We start from the raw sequence: 14,983 nt of genomic DNA, 5'->3' as shown, positions 1-14,983 counted from the left end.
GGAACTTGGAAGTGTGTTTTGGAAGTTGCAAAAATCAAAAAATACTCCACAGTTATGTATTATTAACGTAATAAATTCTTTGATGTGTACCAAAAAAAAAGTGATAAATTCTTTGATTTCTATTACTTTTGGTACAAATTTTGTTAAATTTAGTGAATTAAACAGATAGAATTTATGATTAACAAAATTCATCATGGTAGCAAAAGTCTTGAGGATATATGACCATATCTATCTTGCGTTTATTATGGTTAAGTTGTTCGGCTTAATAAGTAATTTGGGTTTTTTTTTGTCCTTATTCAAAAAATTTCCACATTTAATTAGTTTTTTGTCAATTTTTTAAGGATTATTGCTTCGTCGTGACGAGAGGAATCTAAAAAGTAAGAAAATACGATCGAAACCCAATTTTTTTTTAAATAAAGACAAAAATAAGCCAATAAGCCAATTTTTGTCTTTATTCAAAGAAATTAGGTTTTGATCGTAAATTTTTATTTTTTAGATTCCTCTCGTCACTACGCAGCAATAATCCTTAAAAAAAATTGATGAAAAACTAACTAAATGTGAAAAATATTTTGAATAAAAACAAAAAAATAAGTCAAATGACTTATTAAGCAGAATAAGTCGATATATGTGAAGGAATGATTGAATTATGTTTGTGATCACACAATTGCAGGCCAGGGGATCCATATCGGATACTACTAGCATAACACCACCTTCCAAAGTTACACACCTCGTAATAATCCTGATTTACAAAGCATCAGTAATTAAGACACTTCGACATCCTTTGACTAACTTCATCATTCGAGGGATCATGGCTGGAAACACCACCAGTTTTGGACATGTTGTACAGGAATCCTTGGACTAGGGTCCTTTTTCTTTCAATTAAGGCTTTTGTACGTCGTGTCCTTTCGTTTTTCACTTATTCCTTGTTTGGCTTCCCCCCCCACCCACCCAAAGTCCCTTTAACTTAAGGGGTTAGGAAATTAGACTCTATGGTAAGACTTGAACCTAGGACCTTGCCCTAATAATCTAGGTTTGATATCTAATTTTGTGAGCTTGAGAGAAATATCTAGTGGGTGAATGCATGTTTCTTGTTTGGTCTTATTATGTCCCGACGACTTTCGATGAACTTTGGCCCACAACAGGCGTTTGGCGGTTTTTCAAGCCATCAAAAGAGCGGATCGATCCTTAGATGTTTACAGCAGCAGTGGCGGCAACAACCATTGACATCGCCGGGAATGGGCTTTTAGTTTGATGTAGATATATGTACACTCCTTACCATACGGCCACTTCCGGTGTGAGAAAAAGATGGCTTCTTAAACAATAACTTCTCTTTTGGTGGCTTTTCCTTGTAGTCTGCATAGATTTTTATAGACCTTTGAGTCTTCGTTGTATGTTTTTCTGATCAGCAAAGTTTGTTTTCTTGCATTTGCTTAGATTGTTATTGTCTCTAAATATACTTTGTAGGTTTTAAGGAAGCCGAGTCGACGTATTTCTTTACTTCCTTTAATTGTTACACACGTGGTCCTAACAAACAAACCTCTGAGCGTCAAAATAACGAAATTCTGTTTTTTACCCTTTCTTTTTTTCTCCAAAAATCCGGCCTCACTACAAGAAGTTCATGGAGTCGTCACCCTATATTCTATCATTTAATAACTCCAGCACAGTTGATTTTCATGAACACCTTAATAAGAATTTCTCAAGTTATCACTTTATGAATGCATATGTTTATACGTGACAGACAGTGAGACAATTGACAAAATAGCTTATACGGACCTTATGGTAGGGACCGGTAGTTTCAAAAATCATTTTCACCGATTGATCAAACAAGTAGAATAGGGTTTCATTCGCGAAAAGGAATCATGCTATTTTACCCAACTAATGGGAATAATTTTTGAATTATACTTGTCAAGCCCCCAAAATCGCAAAATGCAGTGGAAAGATAGTGGTGAGAAAGTGCTTTCCTTACATAATCCACTTTCCTCCACTAAAAACATTAGTTGAACTTACATATAAGGCAAGTTCTTTACCTAACTTCTGACTTCCTTTTTGGAATCTCAATCTAGTTGTCTTGCACCAACCAGTGGCGGTACTACCTTTGTTTTTTTTTTTTTTTTTAAAAAAACCGAGGAACAGCCTTACAGTTAGGTCACTAAGTAGATCCAATTACGCAACCCAAATCTCGAGGAGAGCTAGTTATAGCACACCAGCCGCGGCCTCCCGCTCAAAATATCAAGGTACTCATCCGGTGGGGAATCGAACCCCAGACTAAGGGGATTACTCCCTAAGTCTAGCACTCGCTCTTACAATTAGGGTAACCCTGGCTGTGTCAGTTCTACTTATTTATTCATGTGCAAATTATTTTCTATTTATTTGTAGCTACTGAAGAGTCCGTTTGGTCGTTAACTTGAGGAACTTGAACTAGTACATGTGCGAGTAAGCTGACCCGGAAATCCGATTATTAAAAAAAAAAATCATGCACAGTGTAAATTAATTAAACAGAAACAACATAGTGCACACTGGTCCCCAAAACTAAAGTCTCCACTGGGCCTTATTTCGTCAACAGTTCAAGGCCCATGTTCCAAATTTGGAGCTTGCGTATGAAAAGAGAACACAAACAAAATACTAATGACTTTCGAACTTTCCTTCTTCTTCTTTTTTTACCTACTTTTTTTTTTTGTTTGTTGTCAATCATGCATCTGAGGTTACATTATCTTTCTAATGTGATGAAAAATAAAGGAAAATGATTTTGGCACTCTACTTTTTTATGATGACACTCTAAAATTTATTTTTTAGTGTAAAAATTATACATAGCAAGACACATTAAAAGATAAATTTTGGAGTGACATTATAAAAAATTGGAGTGCCGAAATTATTTTCTACTAAAATAAACTGATAACATAATATTCTAGAATGTTCACATGTACGAAAACAAAAAAAGTAATGCTTTGAATATATCTTAAGTTTACCCTATATTCTTACATCCTCTCTCTCTCACGAATGATGGTAAGATTTACAATACTACTTAAAAGGGTTCGCTTATCACTTGAGACGAGATGCAAAAATTGATCATGTAAACTTAGACGCGTGCCTAGCGTGTTTTGGAAAACAGAAAGGAGTGCAGAAATACAAACGAGTGGTGCAAAATCACTACCAAAAACCAGAAAGGTAATTGAGAAATAACGCATTTGCGTAAGTAGGACTAGACACCGGAGTTATAAATAGTAGAACGTAATTCCATCATTACCAAAGTCAGCTTTATGAACTGCTGGGGAGAATTAGTAGAAATACATGAACTTATAAAGCACTCTCATTTTGTGCTTGAAATCCACTCCAATTATACAACTACTCTCTCTCTCTCTCTCTCTCTCTCTCTCTCTCTCTCTCTCTCTCTTAATTCAAGTAGTAACTGATACAGACACACTAAATTAAGTTGTAGTAATTGCTAAGTAAAGACTAGCTATTTATCAGCAATCAATTCCCTGTTTTTGGAATTGGAGTGTGGTGAGGATTAGCCCCTGACCCCGGATAATCATGCAGCTCCACGTCCATCCTTCCAATAACCACCCTTTCTCCCTTCAATCTTTCTCCTCTGTTTTCCTGAGAACCAAACCAAAAAAGACACACACAAAAATCCTCGTCAGAATCATGATGTAAGAAGCACTACTTAATCCGAAACTAAGCTTTGGATCATGGAAGCAGTGAAATACCAAGTAGGCATTCCCCGAAACTCGATAAACTTCAGGCAGAAGCATTAGATTTCTTGTTCCTGCACATAAAATTGAGTAATTTTCATGATCAAGAACAGAGGAAGAAGAAACAGAGAGAGAGAGAGAGAGAGAGAGAGAGAGAGAGAGAGAGAGAGAGAGAGAGAGAGAGAGAGAGAGAGAGGATTCATTACTCGAAACTGGGGCAGCATTCGAGCAAATAAGTGAAGAAATACATAAAAGAACCACTAGCGGACGAAGCAGAGAGGCTTGCATTGCTATGGCACTTGTTTAGGGCTATTGGTATAGTGTTTGTTTTGCTGTCTAATAAAAGGCCGGAGAGCACCCTATTTATATGCACATTCTTATTGGAGACGGATTTTTTGAATTAGTGGAATGTTGGGGGTTGCTATCAAATGGCAAAAGTCAAAAAGGCTGTAGCAACAAAGTGGGGATACAAATTAAACGTTCGGACACAAATTTGGACACAGATGTCTTTAGAATCATCTGGTGTACGTGCTTAGGTTCTATGAATGACTATAGAACTCGCCGGCATGGAACAATTTCATGCGCATGGATCCGTGTCTGGATATTTGGTGCAAGCGAAGCATTATTGAGGATGCGTTTCTGCTAAATTAAATTGACTAAAAGGCCCTTGTTTACACGAATTTCCAAACAAATCATTCAGAGCAACATAATATGATGTGATTGCGTGTGAAATGTGAACCGTACAAAAATGGTTGTTGTTTTGTGCGTGGCTGTGTGCACAATAGAGGTGTAGTGGGCCGACTAACCATTGGGCATGGCACCACAGGGAACCCCCATTTTCGCTGGAGATTGCTTGGGTCGAGCGCACATGAGCCGGACGGTGCGCTCAGCCCAACCGTCCCATGAGGCCAGACGAGGAGCTCGACGAGCGGGCCGATCGAGAGGGGAGCTCGACGAGCAGGCCAATCGAGAGGTACATGACTGGCCCATGTGAACGACTCGGCAACCGGTCTGAATATTCTATGTGGCGTCTTGGTGACACGTACAAGACACGTAAGTTCGGCCACATGCACATTCTCGCATATTTCGAGAGGACCACACACGGTAAAACGTGTGTAAAATGGGTGTGTCACTAGCCTGAAGGTCAATCCCTCCGTCTCAAAATCATTAAACTTACGGCATTGTTTTAGTGGAAGGTATGATGATGATGATGGAAAAAAAAAAGAAGAAGAAGTCAAAATGTGAACAAAATTAGATGGGCATGACTATTCAAGTGGAGGGACAGCTCATAACCAAATTACTAGTAATTTAAGTCAAGACCTATCGGATCTACAATGAGATCTCTGTTGATCCTTGGGGATACACAAGTGTGAGGTTCATCATACCCCATGGACTAGATTTTCAAAACAGCATTAATTTACTGGGAAAGTGAGGTTGAGTTTCCACCAAATAGCAAGTGCAATGCTGCGCACACATACGTATTGGGATATAGATGTTTCCAGAATCATTCGTGAATACACGCGAGTCTTATATGGTAGACGTGGAGTTACTTATATGGTAGACGTGGAGGTATTTACACATCGGGTTTCGAACAAATATCTATGCGGAACTCTTCATGTTCGTTCGTTTCCATAGACGTAGCTACTTGTGGGCGTATGGGGGCCACGGTCACTGCGTTGTTTCAGAGTTTTTTTTTTTCAAATTTTAATTATTTTTTATTTGTTAAGAATTTTATTTTGTATTGGGTGTTTATTTAGACACTTAAATGCTTAAGAATGTTTTCGTTTTGGGTCCCAAAATCTAATTTCTCTCTTTGCTCATGGTCTCCCATAGGTTTTTTCTTCAATTATCAATCTCACTTGTCTTTCTATTTCTCTCCACCGATAATCCCAAAAACTCCGCTCGAAATCTAAACCAAACAAACTATAAGATTTTCGAATCTTAAAATTTCAAAATCTTGTTGTTCATAATCCGGCCTCCGCGCGCGTTTACGAAATCCTAGCTCCGTCCCTGTTCATGTCGGTATCATTTTTTATTCTTTGAGGTAATAATAGCTGGAAAGTTTTTTGTATGGTGGTTGGCATGCAATGGAGACGTTTGTGGGTGTTGGTTTGTTTGTTTTTGTGACAGGATAGAGAATGTGGGGTAAGGAGTAAACCATGATATGAATGCATGGTAATGGAGTAGTGAATAATACATTACCAGCACGAACTGTGACTTGACATAGGTGTACATCATCGATGGCCCAAATGCAAGCTTTTTTTATTTATAATTCTATACACCTAAAAAACTCATTAACATTACGTAGTGTTGTAACCCAAATGCATAAATTTAAATTGCTCATCTACATTAGAACTAATAATACCGAATCGGAACGATTCACAATTTAATTCACGATTCCACAACTATACTGTGACAAAATACAATATATTAGTAACAAGATCTGTCTACTTCCCACGCGAAATGTTTTTTTGCTGGCTGGCCACAAAAGAATGCATGTCTGCTTAATGTGCAGCTCTCTCTCTGCATCATGATCATTACTTTTAAAGTCTTTAAAAAAAGAGCCAAAAGTTCACTCCTTTACTTCTTAATTGTTTAATTGTCTCACTAACTAAAATAATGGTGTGTTCCATTAACTAAAATAAAAATACTTATTTTTCAAGTAAGTACTTTTTAAAAAATTAGAGAAGATGTATTGTGAGAGAATGATCTATCTTGTAAAACGAAAAATAAGTATTTAAAAAATAAGAATCTTAACAATACGGGGCCTTAATTAATTTGAAGGTGGGGGGTTGGTTTGATCAAGAGCATAGAGATTAGAGGAGTTAGGTATTGGTTCACTTCTCTTTATGCTAATCACCGACAAAGAGGGCCCTCACGTATCAGCACGAAAAGAAGGATAAAAAGATAAATCAACTTCAAAAGTCAAATTATATTAGTATAAATTTGTTGATCAAATAGTACAGTAGTATAACAATTTAAAATTATACATTCATTACAAGAACTTAATTAAATTCTTGTAAAGATTTACTCTTCTTGCATTTTTGGTATCAAAAGTACTCCTAATTGTGCTTATATTATCAATATTCGTTTAACACAATTAATCAATCAATTGGAGCAAGCTAGCTCTGTTGGTCGGGACTATTGCATCTCACTAAAAGATCAGAAGTTTGAATCTCTCCACCTGCGTGTGGATCCTTTTCTCTTAGATGCGCTTTTCCGCTCTTTTTTGTTCCTATCCTACATTGGGCTTATTTTTTGTATTTATTAAGTTGTTGGGTTTGGTTGTCTCGTAAACTCTCATAATTAATATAGTGTCTTAAATTTGTCTTTTATTCTTCATATATGATGTAAATAATTTCCTCAACAATTGAAAAAAAAAAAAACACAATTAATCCATTCACGGGGGTTAATTAAATGTAAGATTTGAGCAACCTCAACTTTGAAAAGCTTGTCTCCCCTTTACGGCCCTAAGATAGCAGAACGATACACGAGTGCAAATAACCTAATTATAGGTTTTCTTTATTGTCTTTTTTCTTTATTCTCTCCTTCTTTTACTCGATTTATAGGGACGAGAATTATATCCGTATACATGAATACCCAATTTGATCTGATCTAGTCATTTGGAGACGGGTATTACCCGATTTTTCACCTAATGGCAGCAGATATACATGGGATAATAGAATATCTAGTCAAGTACGGGTAGGGTGTGATTTTGCTACGCCATTGTTTACACCATATTTCACCGTCTGTCGATGATCGACCGAAAGGTGGCAATTATGAAAATCATCTTATTTTATTATTATTATTAAGTATTCTTATTAATATTAGAACTAGTATTAGTATTTCTTTTATTATTGTTATTTGCATGCAGGACACTTGGCTTGCCCCTACACATGTGGAAGTTAAAATGACACTTGTCATGCTCCTACACATTTGAAGGAAAGTGGGAAGTTATTTTGACAAGTGGAAGCAAAGGATTAAATGAAGACTACTGGAGAAGTTAGGAAGTTATTTCCTACGTTTGTTGTTTTCGATAAACAATCTTTTAAGACTTCATTATAATCTCTCTCCAACAAATCAAAGTTTATCTTTATTTTTCTTAATTTTTGGCATTACTAACCCATTCGGGTTATAATTAGGAGTAGGAGTAGAATTTCATAATCTAAGCTTAACTTAGGATCTTTAATGTGTCGCTTACGGCGATAGATCAATTGTTGAAAATTAACAGAAGTCTCTTCCATTTGTCTTCAATTTCGTTCTTAATGTCACATTTGACTCGACTGCCATTTCTCTTCCAGTGAAGTTCTGAAATACGGCGTGGAACCACGGATCCGTCTTGTGGAGACATAGCCGCATTCGCCCTTATTTTTGTTGTTGGCATTGTTTTCCGAAATCTCTATCGATTTCGATCGAGGGAAAAATTGGTAAACAGCCATACCTCCATTTAAGATGGTGAATATTACATCTTTTTCTTATTGGTTGAAATTAACGGTATGGATCCTATCACAAAAGTGATGTTATGCTTATCAAAAGGTATATTGCACGGATGAAACCTATACCTTTCTCAACCAATAAGAGGGAGGATGAACAAAATTGCACTCAACGTTTGGTGATCGCGTCTAAAGGGAGTAAACCCAATGAATCCGATTCCACACCGTCTTCCATCCCTACCAATTTGGACTCTCTTTGTTTTTTCTATCTTGTTTGGGTTCCTTTTTTTTTAATTATATGTTATCCTTTTTGCCTTGACGAGAATGTATAGAATTTCGGGGCACGTCGCATGGAGCGAAAGTGCGGAGCAGAAATATTGTAAAGTTTCAAAAGGTAATTGACTTTAAGTCAAATTAGTTACTAATATTTTCTTTTGGCGTACAAGTTGGGATTGAGAAAATAAAAAAATGGAAGAGGACTTCGGCGTAAACCTCATTTTCATGGAAAGTCTGTGGAAATGAAATGAACTCGATCGCACTAACTACTAAGTAATTTCCCTGCCCTTAATTCATCATGATGGCACTTTGAAGAAAGTATAGTCAACAAATTGCAAAAAGTAACAAAAAATAAAATAAATAACAACTTGGTCGGTTCCAAATGTGGTGCATGCTTAATTTCTTTGCATCGGAGAAAAACATGCAAGTAACTTTAGTTTAAAAAGGAGTATGAAAGATTTCAGCTACTTTACGCATACATTGTTTTGAAGGGAGTCGGGGGCTTGTGTGCCCCTATTGTTACTCTAAAACAGACTTTGTCTGTAGCAAAAGAAGAGAATTCGAGACCAGTTTGCTTGTAATATGAATACAATTATTTGGGTGTTCAAATCCGAGGTCGTAAAATACAGTTTTTATGGCTCAAAATCAAAAGTACATACCGTGCATCCACCCTAAATTTTTTTATTTTTTTTGGATAAGCACATGCACCCTAATTTTTGGGGTGGTTACCCTGACCTTTATGAACTCTCTACACAACATTCAGCCAAATACCACACATAAGCATATACCCTCATCAAGCTCACTGTGATTAAATAATTAAAACACTAAAAACGAACGTAGAAGCATTTTCCATACACCCTTCACTATCAACAAGAGTCTTGTTACTGTCGTCCCAGCCAATCAAAGTAGTAGTAGTAGTAGTAGTAAATCACAACAGCATGACTTGGAGAATATAATACTGCCTAATATTCCTCAACTTGACCTCCGAGTCAATTGCTTAGGTAAGCTCTAGGAAATGCGTGTATGATCTTTTTTCTTACACTCGCCAAAAACTTTGCTTTTATTGATGCATTATTGATTGTATCTAAAATTAGGCCTAACATACTTTTATATAGGCTACAAAATTTGATGACTAAAAACCTAAACCAAATTAAAGAAACATGCGCCGTAAGGAAACTAAGACTATCTAGACTAGAAAACATGAATAAAAACCTAGAGTACTAAACAAGAAATATAACGTAGAAAATACGACAGCTAAGTACTTCCTAAATATTTGGGTTGGCTCGTAGGTTGTATATATTCGATCGTTGTCCATTTGGGTAAAGGTTAATTTGATAACTTCTCAATATCTCCAGCTGGATATATACGGATGTAAGCATAGCGTTTGCATGGGAGTTGAGTTTTGTTCTGTTCACCCTCCATTTAAGAGGGTGAATATTACCCTTATTCTTATTGGTTGAAATTAACGGTGTGGATCCCACTACAAAAGCGATGTCATGCTTACCAAAAAGCGTATTGCACGGATGAAACCTACACCTTTCTCAACCAATAAGAGGGAGGGTGAACAAAATTGCACTCAGCATTTGGTGATCGTGTCTAGAGGGAGTAAACCCGATCGATCCGATTCCCGCACCGCCTTCCATCCTTACCGATTTGGACTCTCTTTGTGTTTTTCTATCTTGTTTGGGTTCTTTTTTTTTAAATTATTTTATCCTTTTCGCCTGGACAAGAATATACAGTATAGAATTTCGGGGCACGTACGTCGCATGGAGCGGAATTGCAGAGTAGAAATATATTAATGTAAAGTTTCAAAAGGTAATTTGACTTTAAGTCGTCAAATTAATTACTACAGTAATATTTTCTTTTGGCGTACAAGTTGGGATCGAGAAAAGAAATTAAAAATGGAAGAGGACTTCCGCGTAAACCTCATTTTCATGGAAAGTCTATGGAAATGAAATGAACTCGATCGCACTAAGGCCCCGTTTCAAAACACCTTCTTAAAAAATAAATATTTATTTCACATTTTCAAACTTAAAAATAATATAAATAAAAATTAATTTTTTAATTTTTTTTGCACTGTATTAAAGATCTCAATGAGATCTATCAAACAAGATCTATATTGATAGGAAAATAATTTGCATAAACACATAATTTTTGAGCTTAAAATTACATTCTTAAAAAATAAATATTTATTTTCCTTTCCGGAACGGGTCTAAGTAATTTCCCTGTCCTTCGTTCATCATGATCAACAAATTGCAAAAAGTTAAAAAAGTATGACTTGGAGAATACTACTACTATAATATAATATAATAGTAGTAAATCACAACAGCATGACTTGGAGAATATAATAATATTGCCTAATATTCCTCAACTTGCCCTCCAGAGTCAATGGTGGGTTGCTTTGGTAAAGCTCTAGGAAATGCGTGTGTGATCTTTTTCTCACACTCGCCGAAATCTTTGCTTTTATTGTTGATGCATTATTGATTGTATCTAAAATTAGGCTCGACATTCTTTTATATAGTCTACAAAATTCGAAAACTAAAAACTTAAACAAATTAAGAGAACATGCACCGTAAAGAAACTAAGACTACCTAAACTAGAGAAACATGAATAAAAACCTAGACTAAACAAGAAATATAACGTAGAAAATATGATAACTTAATATTTCCTGATATTAATTTAATACCATCATGTGTGTCTTGAGCTTAGCGATACACAGACAATGGAAGTTTCGTCGTCGACGGGGTGATGGCTTGAGATTGTTTTGGTCTCATTCACAGCCAAGGGTTTGTAGTGTAGAGAGAGAGGTGAAGTTAGGTTTGGTCGAACGAGAGGCTATTATGGTCCTTTCGATTACTAAGCTTTGGACTGAATTGCTAGTAACAAATTCCCCTCCCCTCCCTTTTCATATAACCCCAGTTTTGGGGGCCATTTGTAATACTTCAGAGTATCTATCTATTCCCTCTCAAAATTCGAATCAAGTGGTGTTCCGATTTACTCTCTTAAAAAATAAGTACTTATTTGAAATTTTCAAGCTTAAAAATAATAGGCTTACTGAAATTAAAAAAAAATGCAATATGTATCTTGTTTGATAGATCTCAACCCCTGCAAAAAAATTGAAAAATTATTTTCGCAAGCTCATTATGTTTAAACTTGAAAATAGGTCCTTAATTTTTAAATACTTATTTGAGAAAGTAGAACGGGGCCTCAAACACCCATATAGAGGACCTAATAAATTCATAATCCAATACACTCCCCTAAAATCATCGTTAAACAAGAGCTTGCAGAGTCGTCACTTAACACTTGGGTTAAATTTCTGTGTATGTTTGCTAGAACATAGGAATTGTTTGATAATCCAATTCAAAACTGGATGTAAGCAATAAACAATTAAGTAGGTTTAATAATCATATTTCTCTTTGTTTAAAATTTGAATTCCCTATTAACATAGAGGTTAAATTGTTTCATAAAGATTAAGTAGCATACTACCTCCTTAATACTTGTATACCACCTCCTTGTCCTACCCTCCCACCATCGTTGCCACCACCACTACCAATACCACCACCCCGCCTCTCCACTATCACTCTGCCATCGCTACCACATATATACTACTCTCCACGCCTTTATTTCTCTGCTAACTTATGGGCCTGTTTGATAAAACTGAATGCTGAAAAGTTGTTTGGTAAACATATTAAGTACTGAATTAAAAAAAGATAAATTAATTTTAGTTCTGATTCTCTCTTAATTTACTAATGTTCACAATGTACTTATAATAATGGTGGAATGATGATTGTGGTGGTGGTAGTGTGGTAGTGGTGATAGAGTGGTGGCAGCAGTGGTGGTGGTGTTGGAGTGCTGACGATAGTAGTGTAATGGTGATGGTGGAGTAATAGTGATGTAACGGTGGCATTGAGTGGTGGTGGTGGTGGAGGCGGTGGAGTGATGGTGTAATGGTGACAGTGAGTGGTGTCGGTGGAGTGATAGTTGTGCAATAGTGACATTGTGGTTGTGGCGGCGGCGACGGTGTTGTAGTGATGGTGGCAGTGTGGTAATGGTGGTGGTGGTGATGAAGTGATAGTTATCCATTTGGGTAAAGGTTTGATAACTTCTTGGTATATCTCCAGCTGGATATGGACATAAGCATAGCATTTGGGAGTAGAGTTTTATTCACTCTCTATTCAAGAGAATGAATATATACTATATTTTTTCTTATTGGTTGAAATTAGCGGTGTGGATTCCACCACAAAAGTGATGTCATTCTAACCAAAAAGTATATTGCACGGATGAGACATACACCTTTCTCAACCAATAAGAGGAATGGTGAACAAAATTGCACTCAGCGTTTGGTGATCGCATCTAAAGGGAGTAAACCCGATCATTCCGATTCCGCACCGTCTTCCATCCTTATCGATTTGGACGACTCTCTTTGTTTTTCTTATCTTATTTGGGTTCCTTTTTTTTAATTATTTTTACATTTTTACCTTGACAAGAATGTATAGAATTTCGGGGTACCTACGTCGCATGGAGTGGAAGTGCATAGGAGAAATATTGTAAAGTTTCAAAAGGTAATTGACTTTTAAAGGAGTGCTCCGGATGCGCAGTAAAAAGAATTTTAAAAAAAGAAAGTTTTTTAAGCTCAAATATAGTAAAAATAATTTTTTAATTTTTTAATTTTTTTACACCGTTTAAAAGATCTCGATGAGATCTATCAAACAAGATTCATATTTTGGTAGGAAAATTATTTGCGTAAACACATGATTTTTGAGCTTGAAAAACCTTCTTTTTCAAAAAAAAACTTTTAAAAAAGAAAGTGGAACACCAGTTAAGTCAAATTAATTACTAATATTTTCTTTTGGCGTACAAGTTGGGATCGAGAAAATAAAAAATGAACCTCATTTTCATGGAAAGTCTATGGAAATGAAATGAACTCGATCGCACTAAGTAATTTCCCTGCCCTTAATTCATCATGATGGCACCTTGAAGAAAGTATAGTACTCAACAAATTGCAAAAAGTAAAAAAATACGACCTGGAGAATATAATAATAGTGCCTAATATTCCTCAACTTGACCTCCGAGTCAATGAGGGGATTGCTTAGGTAAAGCTCTAGGACATGCGTGTATGATCTTTTTCTCGCACTCGTCAAGAATTCTGCTTTTATTGATGCATTATTGATTGTATCTAAAATTAGGCTTAATATTCTTTTATATATGCTAAAATCCAAACAAATTAAAGAAACATGCACCGTAAGAAAACCAAAACTATTTAGAAAACATGAATAAAACCTTAGACTGAACAAGAAATAAAACACAACAAAAATATGATAACTTAAGTATTTTCTAATATTAAGTTAACACCATCGTGTGTGTCAAATTAGCGATACACAAGTCAATGGAAGTTTCGTCGTCGACGGAGTGATGGCTTGAGATTGTTTTGGTCTCATTCACAGCTAGGGCTGAAAACGAATCAAATCGAGCCAAACTCTGTTAAGTTCGGCTCGAGTTCGTCAAGGTATGAGTTCGGCTTGGGTTCAATTCGAGCCTGAACAACTTGGCTCGAGTTCGGCTCGTTAAAATTTTTCAAGGCTCGGGTTCAGCTTGGTTGGGTTCATTAAGATATTAGTCTGGCTCGAGTTCAGCTTGGATTCGGCTCGGGTTCGATTCAAACTTGAACATCTTGGCTCGAGTTTGGCTCGTTAAACTCAAATGAATCGTCGAGCCGAGCCGAATCTAAGCTCGAATTGAGCTCGTCAAGACTCAGGTTTAATTCGGCTCAGCTCATTAAACTCAAACGAACCCAAACTCTCTCATTGATCGTATAGAATTTGGGAGAAAAATAAGTATTGAATTATATATACAAGCTTAAAATTTTTTACATTTACAAATAGACCCCTATTGAATTATTAATTAAATTTAAGTATAGGTTCGCGAACCTAACCGAGCCGAATACCGTTAGGCTCAGGTTCGGCTCATTTACGGAACGAGCCTAGAATTGAGGTTCAGGTTCAGTTTGTTTAGCAGACGAATCGAACTCGAACGAGTTCTTACCGAACCGAGCCTCGAACAGTTCGCGAATGGCTCAGTTCATTTACAGCCCTATTCACAGCCAAGGGTTTGTAGTGTAGAGAGAGAGGTGAGGTTAGGTTTGGTCAAACGAGAGGATATTATGGTCCTTTCAATTACTAAGCTTTGGACTGAATTGCTAGTAACAAATTCCCCTCCCCCTCCCCTCCCCTTTCATATAACCCCTATTTTGGGGGCCATTTGTAGTACTCCAGAGTATATATCTATTTCCCTCAAAATTCGAATCAGGTGGTGTTCTGAATTACCCTCTTAAAAAATAGGTATTTATTTGAAATTTTTCAGCTTAAAAATAATAGGCTTATTGAAATTAAAAAAAATATACAATATGGATTTTGTTTAGTAGATCTCAAACCCTACAAAAAAAATTGAAAAATTATTTTCATAAGTTCATTATGTTTAAACTTGAAAATAGATCCTTATTTTTTAAGTACTTAATTGAGAAAGTAGAACGGGGCCTCAAACACCCGTATAGAGGACCTAATAAATTCATAATCCAATACACTC

Source organism: Rhododendron vialii, chromosome 12a, assembly GCF_030253575.1.
Source record: "Rhododendron vialii isolate Sample 1 chromosome 12a, ASM3025357v1".
Classification (NCBI taxonomy): domain Eukaryota; kingdom Viridiplantae; phylum Streptophyta; class Magnoliopsida; order Ericales; family Ericaceae; genus Rhododendron; species Rhododendron vialii.
This window is presented reverse-complemented; position numbering follows the sequence as displayed.